This window comes from Lissotriton helveticus, chromosome 10, assembly GCF_964261635.1.
Source record: "Lissotriton helveticus chromosome 10, aLisHel1.1, whole genome shotgun sequence".
Lineage (NCBI taxonomy): Eukaryota > Metazoa > Chordata > Amphibia > Caudata > Salamandridae > Lissotriton > Lissotriton helveticus.
Window position 1 is genome coordinate 1147109769 of NC_136071.1, and position 16006 is coordinate 1147125774.

The window sequence follows — 16006 nt, forward strand, 5'->3', positions numbered from 1 at the left end:
TTTTTGAGGGGTCGTAAAATCACAGCATTGCGCATTTCACTGGAGGCTGATAAAACAGGCTTTTCGGTCATTCTCTTTTCACCGTTTTTGTCTTTGGTCGGTTGATATTGCGTGACACTATCGGAAATGAACGTGTGACGTCATTTTGTTATTTTGTATTGCAGTATATGGAGCGCGAACCTCGACCCGAAGCTATTGGAGTGTTTACACGAACACTAGTGACATTACACAAGTACACGTTCATTTTTTTGGGGTTTTTTTAGGCATGGGGCACGTGCAGATTAAGTGATTTGCCCAAAGTTATAGAATGATGTTGAGCCGACTCTGAGACTCGAACTTGGGGCCTCATTTATGAGGCCTTGCATCACTTTTACGCCTCCGGTGCGTCACTTTTTGTGACTCACCAGTGGTGTAAAAAATGCACCTTGTTGCGCCATATTTATAAAGTGACGCATCTAGGTAGATGCGTCACTTTGTAAACCCCTGAGCCACATTATACCTGCGCCAGCTATAATGTATGCAAGGGGGCGTTTTGATGCAAGAAAGGGTCATGGAAGTAACGCCGTGAAATCTATAAGATTTCACTGCGCCACTTCTAGGACTCAAATGCGTCAAAATCTTATGCCTGCCTCACAGCATGCGTAAGACTGACGCAGGCCCTTTCACGTGGGGCTTGCCCCATGTGAAAGGACACATTGCTGGAGTTGCGTCACTTTTGTGACACACTCCAGCAATGCGTCACTTTTGCACCTACAGATACGTCAGAAATACTGACGTATCTGTAACTCCTTGCGACATGATGCGTCATACTGTAAATATGACGCATCATTGGTGTCGCAAGAAGGGCGCAATGAAAAGTGACGCATCGCTGTTTTCCCGCAGCGATGTGTCACTTTTCATAAATGAGACCCCTGGTTCCCTAGTTCCAGAAGTCGACAGCACTGGTCGTTACGCCACACCCTCTCGTTAATTCCTTTTTGCTTCTGTTTGGTTAACCGTTTGATCCTCTGCAAGGGACAACGGGGAAATATCACAGGCTGGCTCGTTATGCGCTCAAAACTCTTTCAACAGGGTTGGGCATAAAAGCATCGACCTTCTCCTGTCAATACAGTGAAAAATATCAGCTGTTTTGGAAGAACAATCTCATTCATCACAGTTGCTGAGACCCTTAATCTGGGAGGGTCACAAGTGGAGGCCACTTGGCCATCACCCCTCTCCTTCTGCTCCAAATGAGATGCTTATTTTTTACACTTTTTCGCATGAGGCAGCCCTTGACCAGTTACTTGCAACTGATGCCCTAGGTGAGCCAGGCAGCGAGAGTCCTCATTTTTTTCCATTTTAAAATTATTATTATTTTTTTCTTAAATGTGGTACCCTAGTGAACAGTTTAATTCGTATACGTTTTGACATTTCTTGTTAGCGTTGCATCCCACTCGAAATTTCAGTTGAGCACCACTCGCTGTTTCAGGGCTCATCGCTAATGCATTTGTGCACATGATATTTCCATTCGCTGAAAAAGGTTAAGTGTTAAAGGCCTGTGAAATGAAGACGGACAGTGCGAGCATCACAATAACTCAAAATGCACTAATTGCATAACACAGTGGTAAACCAGCGCTGTCGTAAGCCCATGTACTCCATCCAGTCTGGAACACCCACGGACGACTGACCCCACCACTTCTTCAACCTCAGGAGCAAGGAATCAGCTTCAAACTCACCTCCATTCTCAATGCGTCCATCACCACAGCCACCGTTCCCGACGGATGGAAATACACAGAGGTCAGACCCCTCCTCAAGAAACCCACACTGAACCCAGTGAACTCAAGAACTACTGCCCCATCTCTCCGAACCCCTTCCCCGCCAAAGTCCTCGAGAAACACATCAATCGCCAACTTACCGAAAACCTGGAGAGAAACAATCTGCTGGAAACCTTCCAATCCAGTTTTCACACCAACCACAGTACCAAAACAGCCCTGATTGCTGCCACAGACGACATCAGAAGCCTGCTCGACCAGGGAGAAACAGCAGCCCTGATCCTCCTCAACCTTCCAACAGCGTTCAATACCGTATCCCACCACATCCTCATCAAGAGACTGCACCACATCGAGATCCAAGGAGACGCCCTCAGATTGATTGCATCCTTCCTCACAGGATAAACCCAGAGAATCTGCCTACTATCCTTCATCTCAGAACCCAAGAGCACCATCTGCCGTGCCCCTTAAGGCTCCTCCCTCAGCACTGCCCTGTTCAACACCTACACGACGCCTCTGGCCAGCATCATCAGAACCCATGGCCTCAACATCATATCCTACGCAGATGACACCCAGGTCATCTTATCGCTCTCAGAAGATCCCTCCACCACTAGGACGAACTTCTACAACTGCATGACGAGTGTCTCCAGTTGGATGAAGACCATCTGCCTCAAACTCACCGTGGACAAGACGGAAGGGGTGATTTTTGGCAACAACACATTCCTATCGAACGACATCTGATGGCCCTCTGAACTTGGGCCCACACCTACAGACCACACCCGCAACCTTTGCATCATTGTGGACAGCATACTCACTGTGAAATGCCAGACCAACGCAGCATCCTCTGCCCCCTTTCACACCCTCTGCATTCTCCAAAAGATCTTCAGATGGCTCCCCGTCAACACCAGGAAAACCGTCACTCAAGCCCTAGTCACCAGCTGACTCGACTACGGCAACGCTCTCTACTCTGGAATCACCACCCAACTCCTGAAGAAACTCTAGACCATATATAATTCTGCTGTCAGATTCCTCCTCGACCTCCCTAAATGGACCCACATCACCCCTACCTCAGGAACCTTAACTGCTCCCCATCCATAAAAGATGCCACTGTAAAATGCTGATACAAGCCTACAAGATCCTCCATGACCAAGGGCCATCATATATCAACAACCGCCTGCACTTCCAACAACCCTCCAGACACCTGCGCTCGGCCTCCCATGCCCTCGCCCATACTCCCCGCATCCGCCAAAGCTATAGTGAAGGATTCTCCTTCTCCTACCTCGCCGCCAAGTCCTGGAACGACCTTCCCCTCCACCTATGAACCCTCTCTCCCGGAAATCAGAAAGGGACTCAAGACCTGGCTGTTCATCTGATCCCAGCAAGAAACCAGTGCCTGGATACCCTCATGGGTGATTAGCCACGCTTTACAAATCCCAATCGATTTATTGATTGATACAATACTCTGTGATGTAAACGGGACGACCTGGGGTCGCACGGCAGCCAAGGTATGTCTTCGAAACATTATAAAGCAAAACTGATGAGTGAAATGCTTGAATTAATCTCTGCTACTGGTAAATACTCTGGATTATATGCCAGTCGTTTTGTATTTCTTGCATATTGTCCCAATACAGTCAGATACCATACATATGCAAATCAGCTTGGTCCTGCTCCAATAGGAAATGTCCAGGCTGAACCGCTAGGCCACGTCGGCTACAAAAGCAACTGAAGTTCAGATTCCGTTGTTTGTCAGAAAATTGGGAATAACAAAATTGTCTAACATTAATAGCTTTTCCTAAATATGGTTTAAAAAACACGCATTCCGATGGATGTAGATATTCTATTATTAACTCCAATCAGGTGATATTTTTGTAAACCTTAGTTAGGACACAATATGTAAGTCAGTCGACATGCTGACTGTGAGCTTTTGTTAGCAGCGACTGAAGGTGAGCGAAACGGGGAGGCCCCTTGCAAATTAAAGTTATTGAAATATTTCCAAGAATACAGATCTAATGTAATTGAAGCTTGCACGACAATTTTAGACAACTATACTAAGTTTAAAATACGTTATTTAATCCATTACATACAGCGAAACAAATCTAAAATAATCTAATAATAATGAATCACCAATGAACTTGCTGTATTAAAAACCTAGAGAATACCCATAAAATCTTTGTAACTGTATGACTTTATTCAGACTATACTGAAGCTTATACAATCCCAGTAAAAGTTACTGTCAGGATAAAGGTTATTGTATAAATGTGGGTAACAATAAGGATTCGTGTAAGCCTTGAGTTTGGGGTTGGAGGTAGAGGCTGAGTTCGGATTGTGTTTAGATTTATGTGTAAGGTAAGGTTTAAAGCCTGTCGGTAGAGCAGGGTTTATGGTTAACACTTTAGGGTTTGAGTAAGGGAAGGATAAAATCGGAGTAGGGTAACTTTCATTACGCCTCCGAGTTTTTCTTTATACAGGGAACATTTCTCAAAATGTTCAAATTTCATGTTGAATACAATTCACAAATGTTTTGCATCTTGTAGTTACACAATGTTGCATACTTTAAAAAATGAGGGAGACAGGATAAAGTTATATGATTGCTAACACACCCATATCTACTACACATACACCTAGGTTGCTGCTTTTTTATTTCACCATCTTTCCACTTTCGCTTGTCCTCGGTCCCCCTTCCATGGGTTCTTTACAGCCTGTCGTGCTGAAGAAAATGGTCTCCCACTGCAAGCTGCCCAAAGGGTTGGATTTGGGCAGGCTCCAGGTGACACCTACACCAGACTTTTAATCAGCCATGAAGAGTCTATAGTGGACTTGTGTTACTTGAACTACGGTAATCTTAGCTTTTCTACCATGTAGGTATCATTACTTCCTTGTACAGAGTGCAAGCAAACAGTATTTCTTTTATTTTCATTCTGATTTATGGAAATAGAAGGTGGTTTGCCAATAAACTGACTGTTGAATGGAGCATTGTGTTGATATTCCTTCTGCTTCTTCTTCTATGGACCATTGTGGGAAAAAAGAAGATTGCCCCTGCCACCTCTGCGCATCTGGGGTGGAAATGAAGTCTATTGTCATATGGCTTCCAACAATTCTGCAAATGAGGCGTAAAACAATTGTACAGCAGTTCATCGAGTGAGCCCGAACCACCTACAGGGGGTTTGGGGGTGTTCTTCCCCAAGAAAAGTTTGAAAAAAGAGTGGGCAAATGGTGTATTTTCAAGCAAATTTGAGAAAGCAGTTAGGTTAATAAAGCAGTTGTGAATCTGTTCTAACAAAGATAGAAACATACAGCACCTCTTGAGCCAGGACAGGTGCTCAGTGTCGGACAGACAGGAACACACAGCATGCCTTAAGCCAGGACAGGAGCTTTTAGTTTTGGAAACAAGTTGATACCAGAGCAGCGGCATTTCTGTGCTCACATTCTGCAGGAACTGCTGGTGCTCAACCCTGTTTCCCATGAAACCCTGGAGCTGAGCACGGGAGAACCCCAAAACTCTGTCACCCTTTGGCCTGCAGGCACCATGTTCTTCATCACCATCTCTGTACTCTTCCCTTTCATCTCCATCTTTGCACAGCACTCTGCTGCTTCGTAGCCATGGCCACAGCATCTAAAACCCCACATAGAAAGGGATTTAAATTATTTTCATAGTTTTTTTATCTGATGTTAAAGCACACTTGTAGTAAAACCAATCCTGTACAAGGAGTTTACACTCACACCTTTTATAAAAGAATAACCAGAACAATTAGGGCTTTCTATCATGCTTTAAATACTGCTGTAATGCTGTTTTTTTATCAAAACTGTATTATAAATTTTTGCTGTAAACAAATAAAACGCCTGATCTCTACTGGCATTTATAGCGTTGTAGGACTCTTCTAATAATAGCAGATAGTTGCAGATGAATATAATGTATGTGCTATTGACATTACATTGCTAGCCAACATCTACAAAAAAAGAACACAAGTATGTAGAAATCGGACTACAAACAAGCAAACAGAATATTATGTGCACAGCCATCACAGCTATAGATTGGATTCATACTTTAAGAATGTGTCGTTTTCGACTTCAAATGAACTGTATTTTATTTAAAGCAGCCAACAAGCCCATCATAATTAGCTATAGTCAGGGCCACTAGAATTATTTATTTATTTTTTAATTTAGCATTTATATGGCAAAGCGAATCATCCCCAGGGGGATCGCTTGGCGCCCGTCAGTACAGAGAAAGCAGGACCCTCGACCAGCCTGGGCTCCTAAAACAGCCGCCAGGTCTTTAGACTCTTCTTAAAGTGGCCCAGAGATGTACAGCCACGCATTGCTTCCGGTAGCCTGTTCCAATGAAAGGGGGCAAGATATGAAAATGCACCCCCTACCATCCTAAATGTATTAAATTTGCATGGGACTAAAAGATTTTGGTTACTGGATCTCAGTTGATGCCCCGGCACATACGCTCTTACCTTCTTTCTTAGGTATGCCGGGCCCAGGCCTTGCCTTGCCTTGAACACCAGGATAAAAAGTTTAAACACTGCTCTCTTCTTGACGGGCAGCCAATGTAGAGATTGCAAAAGGGACTGAGGAGGCTTGGGTCCTGTCACCATCCGGCCTGGACCGCTCTCAATTGAGTAAACAAACAAAGTGGCCGGACAGCCTGTGTGAAAATATCAATACACGTCCTGGTACCATGAATTACCAAGGCGGACAGACTTGTGTCTGGGATTACTTTTTTATTTTATAAAAAGGTTTTTTGAGAAAGATTTTTTAAGCGTCAAAAGACACAACAAAACATTCAACAAATTACATCACAATACATTACATGAATGCACACAAAATAAATGAAATTATCAATCAATGAAATCCAAAAAACAACATTTCTTGGACGGACAACTGTAATATGCCTACAAATAAGTAATCTATGAGGCACCAATCCTAAATATAATACAAACAAGTGGTCTAACAGTATAAAACACTGGCCTACTTGTTTAGCATCTGCAAGAAAACACCAAGTACATTTCTGCATCAAGTGCTAGAGCAATAGGAATAGCATAGAAGCTAATTCAGGATTTAACATGCATAATTTCATTCCTATTACGCCTTCCAACATTGGTGTCTTGCAGGGAAGAACGTCGACGCGTTTCGAACCCGAGTGTGTTAAAGGGTTCTCCTCAGGACATGGATTGGGGGGTCGTTGTCCCTTAGTGACTGGGCGGTTGGAACAGTTCCCTTAGTAATGCGCCTAAAGAGGTCACTGGGAGGAGGGAGGGGGGGTTGCCAGCACACGTATACGATACATGATTCCGCAGTCAGAAAGAGCTTCAAAAAGCGGGCATGAGTCCCACCATGAGTGCTCGAAGAAGCGGCGGCTGCCGCCTGCACTCGTGCGTTCTCTCTCGTAATTGAAGAGCGTAGAGAAGAGGCACCCAACTCCGAGTTCAACAACCGTTAGTCCCTGCAAGACACCAATGTTGGAAGGCGTAATAGGAATGAAATTATGCATGTTAAATCCTGAATTAGCTTCTATGCTATTCCTATTGCTCTAGCACTTGATGCAGAAATGTACTTGGTGTTTTCTTGCAGATGCTAAACAAGTAGGCCAGTGTTTTATACTGTTAGACCACTTGTTTGTATTATATTTAGGATTGGTGCCTCATAGATTACTTATTTGTAGGCATATTACAGTTGTCCGTCCAAGAAATGTTGTTTTTTGGATTTCATTGATTGATAATTTCATTTATTTTGTGTGCATTCATGTAATGTATTGTGATGTAATTTGTTGAATGTTTTGTTGTGTCTTTTGACGCTTAAAAAATCTTTCTCAAAAAACCTTTTTATAAAATAAAAAAGTAATCCCAGACACAAGTCTGTCCGCCTTGGTAATTCATGGTACCAGGACGTGTATTGATATTTTCACACAGGCTGTCCGGCCACTTTGTTTGTTTACTCAATGTAGAGATTGCAGCAGGGGCTGGGACAGGGTAAGTCTATGCTTATTCAAGGCCATTCTTGCTGCAGTGTTTTGCAGTACCTGGAGCCTGGAGAAAAGATCTTCCCTGGCCCCTACCAATAGTGCGTTCCCATAGTCCAACCTACTCACAATCAACGCCTGGATGAGAGTTTTTCTTGCATCCAGAGGGATCCAAGGAAAAACTTTCCTTAGGATTTTCAGGATCCCAAAACAGGAGCTAGGCAGTGTTTTTACATGGTCTTCAGAGGATAATTTACTGTCCAATCGGACTCCCAAGTTCCTTGCCTGCTTTGTGGGGGAAGGAGAGTCCCCCAGTTCCAAATGCCACCAGTCTGGTGTCCATAATTCTTCTGCCTTCCCAAAGAGGAGAATCTCCGTCTTTTTGGAGTTGAGCTGAAGAAAATTGTCCCTCATCCAAGCCGCTATGTTCAACATACAGGTCTTGAACTTAGTTCTGGTGACCGCAGGATCCGATTCAAATGGAATTATCACCTGTGTGTCGTCCGCATGAGATTGTCTCAAAACCGCAAGATCTCATAATAGCAGACAGCGGGGCCACATATATGTTGAACAGAGTGGGGCTTAGGATGGAGCCCTGAGGAACCCCCTTATCCAATGGGGTGGTTGCTGACATAAATGGCTCTAATTTGACCCGTTGGGATCTCTTTGCCAGAAAACTTTCCACCCATGCCAGTGCTTGGCTCTTGACACCAATCTCCTGCAATCTACAAAGCAGGATGGAATGGGAGATGGTGTCGAAGGCTGCCGACAGATCTAACAGTACCAGCATGGTGGGAGTCCCTTTATCTAGGGACATTCTAATACTGTCAGTAACTTTCATCAAGGCTGCCTCCGTACTATGTCCTGCTCGGAAACCCGATTGAGCGGGGTCTAATAGTTGGTTCTGTTCCAGATACCCTGTCAGTTGCTGGTTAATCATCTTCTCCTTGACCTTTGCACAGCACGGCAGAAGAGATATTGGCCTATAATTTTTCATATCTAGTGGATCAGCTGATGTTTTTTTCAGAAGCGGTCTAATCAGTGCATTTTTCCACTTATCTGGGAAGGTGGCTGTGTCTAGGGAGATGTTACATACTTCCATGAGCGAAGGAGCTAAGATGGTGGACAACTTTGCGGTCTCTCCTCCCCCCAGAGAGTTATAGATGATATCTATCTTCTCTCTGAAATGGGTGGCCACCTTATCGCATAGATTTTGCATATGAGGGACCACTGTGCTGCTCACTGACGGATTGGTGAATTCTTTTAGTATCGTAAACAGTTCCTGTGAGGAATTGTTTGCTTCTCTAATCCGCCTGTTAAGATGTTCTCTTCTGGGGGTTTTGCAGTGGCCTAGGTAAACTCTGTGTGCCTCATTATAGGCCAGCTTATCCTCAGAACATTTAGCTCTTCTCCATTTTCTTTCCTGCCCCTGCACCGATGTGGGTGGGGAGGACAAAATTATGTGGCAGGATTGACTAAACTATGGCGCAAGAAAAGCCACATTTTACGGCATAGTGCCACACTTTTTCTGCTAGTATTTCTATATTGTTTTGTCATTTTAACACATAGTAACACTATCTGGTAAAATATTTCACCTTAACAGTACAATTTTAACATCTAAATACAGCAATAAGATTGAAAGATGACCAGTCGAGTTTTGTAAAGGGCCTTGCACTTTGCAGGACCACTTTTGGTTAGTTGGAGTTGGACCTAAAAATAAACTGTGTTTTGTTCAAATCTGCTGATTATGCAACAGATGATGGGTTATGCAGAAAAGGCAGCAAATCCATGGTTATGCAGAAAATCCTGCAGCTCCTTAATCGCATAATTTCAGTAACCCCTGCAGTAGTTGAAAAGATGTTGACATGTATGCTCTCAACATTGCCTCATGTAACCTACAGCAGTCTCCTAGCTCTAATGTGATTGGATACATCTTTGGTTGTACTATTTCGCCTGATACTAGTATGTTCTTGCAAATATTTCTAGGCCGAAAAAATAGTTTTTCACTGAATACCACGAGAGTCTGGTCAACCTTCTTCTAAAAGCTAAGGTGCAAGCATTTTTCTTACACCTTTTTTCAAATATTTGCAACAAATGCTGAGATTTTTGAGTCATTTGCAAAATAAAGATGCTACAGAAGCAAGTTTTTCAGGAAATGGCCTCATCAAACTTTTGGTGGACGAATTCTCTCCCAAAACCTATGCTGAAAATACCCACAAACTTTTTTTTAAAGAATATTCTACTGCATTTGAAGATGGGCAAAGTTTACATAACTTTGCAAATTTCGGGTAGCAAAATGTTTTTAAGCCTTAGTAAAGGACCCGCTTCATAATGCAACGGTTACAGGTTCATGACAGAACCTGTCTCATAAAAGAATGTCACGGACTGTGCAAGCCACTGACTTCCTGAACCTTGAAGACTTGCCACAATTAGGCAGCCAATCAGAGTCTTTTGGGTATTATAGGGATACTTGCTTGATTACTGGCACTTCTCAGAAGAGACCCCTATCAAGAGTTCGCCACATACTAGAAGAGGAAGTCCAGAAGACATCCAGACACTTCCGTCACAGGTTATTGTTAGGAATTGTGCACAGAGGAGCACAGATGAACCCCTACCAATGCATGCAGTTCATTAGCTACCTTACCACTTTGTTGTGATTCGCATTTTAACATCCTCCCATCTCCTAAGGAACTGTGCCTACAGCATGCCAAGTTACATTCTCTGAAGTGCTAAGTATCTTTTTTAGATGCATCAAAATAGCTGCTGGACAGGTAAGGTGGTTGTATGGCATTACAACGCGGGCTTTTACCCCGCATGCCATTACAACGAAAGTCGTAACAACGACTTTCGCTGGAGGGCGCTGGATAGTGGAATAGTTTATTTTCTATTCCAACTCCAGCCCACGTTGACAGTAGGGAAGGTGTTGGATAGAATATTAAACTATTCCCTTTCCAAAAGCGCCCTCCAGCGAAAGTCGTTGTAACGACTTTCGTTGTAATCCCCGCGTTGTAATGGCAGTGCGGGGTAATCCCCGCGTTGTCATGGCTGTTCTCCGGTAAGGTTATCACTTCACATCTCATCTCCTGTCAAGAAAACCTCAAGATAATGGTAAGTAGTCAAGAGTAGACATGCTTAATGACCAGGTCATGCGGGTGACTGAAAGCAGGTGTATATGCACAAGACTATTTATTAATCATATCCTTGTGATATCTTTATAGGAGTGTGAGTTTCCAGTTCCATTACCCCGATGTGCTAGAGACCCATCAGTGAGGTCTCGCACTCGGTATGAGCCTGGGGGCCTGGGCACTGGAGGACCTTGCAGAATCCAGACCAACCCTTTAGAAATCACTTTTTCTACAAGAGATGATCTGCAATAAGACACTCCCCGACGCCTCAGACCTTAAAACCATTTACAACATTCTCATATAGAATATAAGGTTATCCCGTAGAAAACATCCCCCACTATTACATCACGCTAACATGGATACCCAAGTCACCAAACCATCCCTATTTCTGTTTGTTGGTAATACTTCCTCCCAACTAACAGGCAACATACAGATCACAGATTAAAGCAGCATGAGCACTTCATAGAAGTATGGGAACATGTTCACATTTCTTCCAAAAGGCCTACCCCCATCTTATAAATGGTAACCCTACATATCAGTGAAAATTATGATATGCTGCTTGCGCGCCACTTTCTAATCCATTATCCAGCAAACTGGAGGAATCTAAAGCTTCACAAATGCCAATGGCTAGCGAAATCCGCAGTCACGCAGCTGTCTCTTGGCACCCGTGTAGCACCTCAGGCAATGTACTGTGAGGATAGCCAACCCTGTTTCAATGCTCATTGACAAACCATAGTTGTAGTTGGGTTACTCAAGGTCAACAATATCTTAACTTTTTTAAACTGTATTTTTAACATCATGTTTGATCGGAAACCCTACAGTTACCCTCTTGGCCCAGGATGATCTTCTCCCAGTTGGGTAGCCTGAAGCCTATCTCACACCTTCAGACACATTTCCTCCACCTAGTACTGGCCTGCGTAGAAAAGACTGACTCTTGGAGTGGCATGACTCCCAACCAACCTACGCCCTGTCATATCATGGTATGCCTACCTAAAACATTTATTACTGCAAGCATCCCTTCATCCTCTGGAAATTAACATAATATTGATGACTGGATGAGGGGAAGTTCTTTCTAGTTTCCTTCTTGATTGCCTGTAGAAATGGCAACTCATTCCAGTGGCCACGGTGCGGCCCTGCACTAAATATACAATTGACAATGAGACAAGTGTGTCCTTAAGGGGGTCCCAGTTAGGAGGACAAAGTCACAGAGGTCAGAAAAAGCCTTGGCAATCCTGATAGCTCTTGACTGCAGAGGATTAATTAGCAGGAGTTGAAAAGCAAGGCAACAATACTACCCTAAGTCATGATTGAGAAATAGACAAGTGTACAGTCTTCCAGGCAAAAAAAAATCCAACATAAATTCTGCAGCAGAAAAAAAGAGGAAAAACCAGGGACAAAAAGCATCTAAGGAGGTGATGAAGATGACAAAAATAAGGAACAGAAGCATTGTAATGCATCCTTCTCTTACCAAAGCCTCCTTTATAAATGGCCGGGGCAGGAAATAATGTCCATCATCCATCTGCACAGGAAGTGACGTCACCGGATTTCCAAACATTCATTTGCACAGGAAGTGATATCACTGGATTTCCCATCATCCATCTGCTCAGGAAGTGACCGCTGGATTTTTCATCATTCATCAGCATAGGAAGTGACATCAATCCCTCCCGTTGTTATCATACTGCAACCCTCCGCGCCCTCAACTCCGTCTGCTGCTCCACATGTTGCAGCCTCACCACACCACACAACACTGAAGGAACATTCTCCTGTGCTTCCTACACACACCCAACACTCACTGCACCAACAGCACCAACACCCCACTCTGACACTCACACAGTCATGCAAATACCCACATAACACACCAAACTCACATGTATGCTCCTCAACATCCGCTCACTCACCAAACATGCCACAGATATCTGGGACCTGATCCCTGACAATGCCCCTGATTTCCTTTTTCTTTTGGAAACCTGGCTGAACCCTGCATCAGCACCTGCCATCACCACAGCCACCCCTCCTGGCTACAAGATTGTCAGGAAAGACAGACTACACATGCCCATAGATGGAATTGTCATCATCCACTAGAACACCATCAGCGGAACAATATTCACGGACGTGTCATCCTGCAACACAGAACACCTGTTGTTTAAGTTCCACGTCACAACTGACTTAACCCTGAGTGGCACTCTCATCTAAAGACCACTGGGACTGTGCACCAACTACAATTATACCATTACAGACTTCATTACAGCACTTGCCCTTGATGTTAGCAATTACTCCTACCAGAACTTCCACCGGGAAGACAATGCTGACCCCACCTGGAAGCCCATGCCGACTCCAACTCAAGAGCCCTCATTGAAGCCTTGGAAGCGTGGGTCTTACACAACGAGTAAAGGGACTACCCTTGTAGTCGGACACCTCATGGATCCTATTTCAAACAGCTTCTGCAACATCTGAGTCAACACACTGATACCAGTTCCCTGACAGTACATGCCCTTGTCAAGTCCAGCATCCCCATTCCAGTCCAAAGCACATACACTACCACCAGACTAGCCTGACGAAACTGGAACAGCATCACTGACAAGGACTGGAATGCCACTCTCAAAACCCTCTGTCCCAAACACAGCAACAGCATCCCCAAAGCCATCAATAATTTCAACAACTGGATCACCCCCTGCACTGACTCCTTGGCAAAAATGCAACAAGATCGAGACCCCAGGCCAAATGGTATATGGAGGAGCTCATACTGATGAAACTCCACTGCAAACAACTGGAGTGCAAATGGAGAATGACCCAGGACAATTCAGACAGGAGCATGTTCAAATCCACCCTGAGATGCTACCGCCAAATAAACAGGACCAACAAATGTGCCGCTCAGGGGGACCCCCTCAATGCTAGCACCAGCAAAAGCAAAGAACTTGTCACCACTGTGAAAGATTTCACCTCTCCATCTGCCACTTCCAACTCGCTCACTCCCTTGCTGGAACTCTGCAACAATCTCTCTCAACTCTTCACCAACTAAATCACCACCATTTACAGCAACTTCAGCGCGCAACTGGGCACAACAGACCTCGCCAAACACCTCCCAATCTTATCCAAAGACCCATTGCTAACCACATGGCCTGCCATTTCCCCAGAAGAAACCACCACCACCATGAAACCCATCCACTCAGAGTCCCATTGAACCCTGCCCCCACCATGCCTACTCCAGAGGACTGAAACCCATCAACAGTTAAACAAAGGTTGTTCCCCGGGTATGATCCCTATGATGATTAAACTATCAAAGGAGCTGTCTCCCTCTCCTACACTATTGCTCAGTGTTATTTGGGCAACTCATTCACGCTCAGAGGACCTTATTCCTACACCCAGCCTAATTGAAAGTAGCACCAAAAATGTTTTCACAAGATTTAACCTGACAATGTTAATTGCGTTTACAATCTTCTTTATTAAAAAGCAATGTACATGTTGTCCCTAATTCATCAAAACAATCAACATGGAGTTCATCTGTCTTACACAATACCACAATGAGAATTCATATCCAAACACAGTTTCCAATATACACATAAAAAGCACAATTTCTTTAAAAACACATTCTTGTATGTATGTCCGGTATAAACCTCAAGGGATTTTTCATATGTCAGATCTCCATAGAGGAAAAGCCCCGCCTCTCTAGCGGGGAGTCAGTCAGTCAAAGAATCTTTATTCGATTTAGTTAAAAATCATACAAAGAGCATAAAAACATTTATGTACAAGTAAAACACAAATTAAACAATTTCATGCCAATCGAATTCATATGGCGAAGTATATCAGCTAAAACAGAATTAAAAAGGAGTATAAAAACAATTCATACGGGGAAATCTTATAACGTCTTACGTGTTCTCGATCTAGCTGGCGCCACTAAAAAATTTGCCATACAGAATGTGATGCGAATGTTACACAATGATTGAAGATAAAACATGGCTGGTCTCACCTGGGAGAAACCTGCTTCCCTTAAAACAGGTAACAAATATTTTCTCCTCTCATCAGAAAAAAAATCACAAAACATAATAAAGTGCATGGTGTCTTGTACAGAAAAATTATCACAAGTACAGGGCGGTGCTGACTCTGGTTTCATCCATGTGTTAAAATTTCCCAAATAAAAATGTATAAGGTTAAATCTAAATTTAGTTAAAAGGAACCTGTGGAATGGCTTGGTGACAAAACATAAATAGGGTTCTAATGCCATGGAGCTTACTAACAAATAGTGTCGTCTTACTGCAGCCTTTTGCAGTTCCCTTTCCTCTCGACACATTATAACCCTTGACATAAATTGTTTTTAATGATATCTACATCTTGTATAGTAATGCCAGAGGGGTCTGTAAAGAGTTCCGGGCGGCCCAGATCCTTAAAGGACTTCTTCAGGTAGGCCATCCACGGTATTTTACTGCTATGATCCAAAGACATAACTTCCTTCATTATCAAATGGTTAAGAGTTAATTCTGTATTTAACCATGTTTTAAGCCAAAAAATTAGGGGCGCCAAATTTAACCTGTCATAAACATAATCCAGGCCCACTTCTGCATGTATGGAAAAAGTTGGTGTCGACTGGGGAACGGACAAGAGGGAGCGTAAAAATCTGTTTTCCGCCTTTTGGATAGGATCCAGACAAACATACCCCCATAACGGTGCGCCATACTGTGCCACAGAAAAACATTTGCTATTGTAGATTTTTAAGAGGGCTTCCATCGGTCTATGACCCAACCTTTTAGCAAAGCCCAAAACGGCCGATGATGTCCTGATCACCGCTAGGCTTTTGGCCCTTACCTGCGGGCCCCAGGTACCCTTGTTGTCAAAAAGCACCCCCAGGTAGGGAAAGACAAAAACACTAGAAACGACTTCACCCTTACATATAAAGGTTTTTGCCAAGGCCCTTTTCCTCTGGGGACCAACAACCATGGTGTGTGACTTTTTTGAATTGACCTTCAAGTCTAGTTGGTCCATAAAGGAACCAAATGCGTCCAGGAGCTGTTGGAGGCATACGCCAGTGCGAGCTATCAGCACCGCGTCGTCCGCGTATAGGACAGCAGGGATCTTAACTTCTCCTACACGCGGAACATCTATAGCCACTCCATCTAGATGGGTACCTAGACCATTGATATAGATTGTAAAAAGCAGGGGGGCCAGTATGCAGCCCT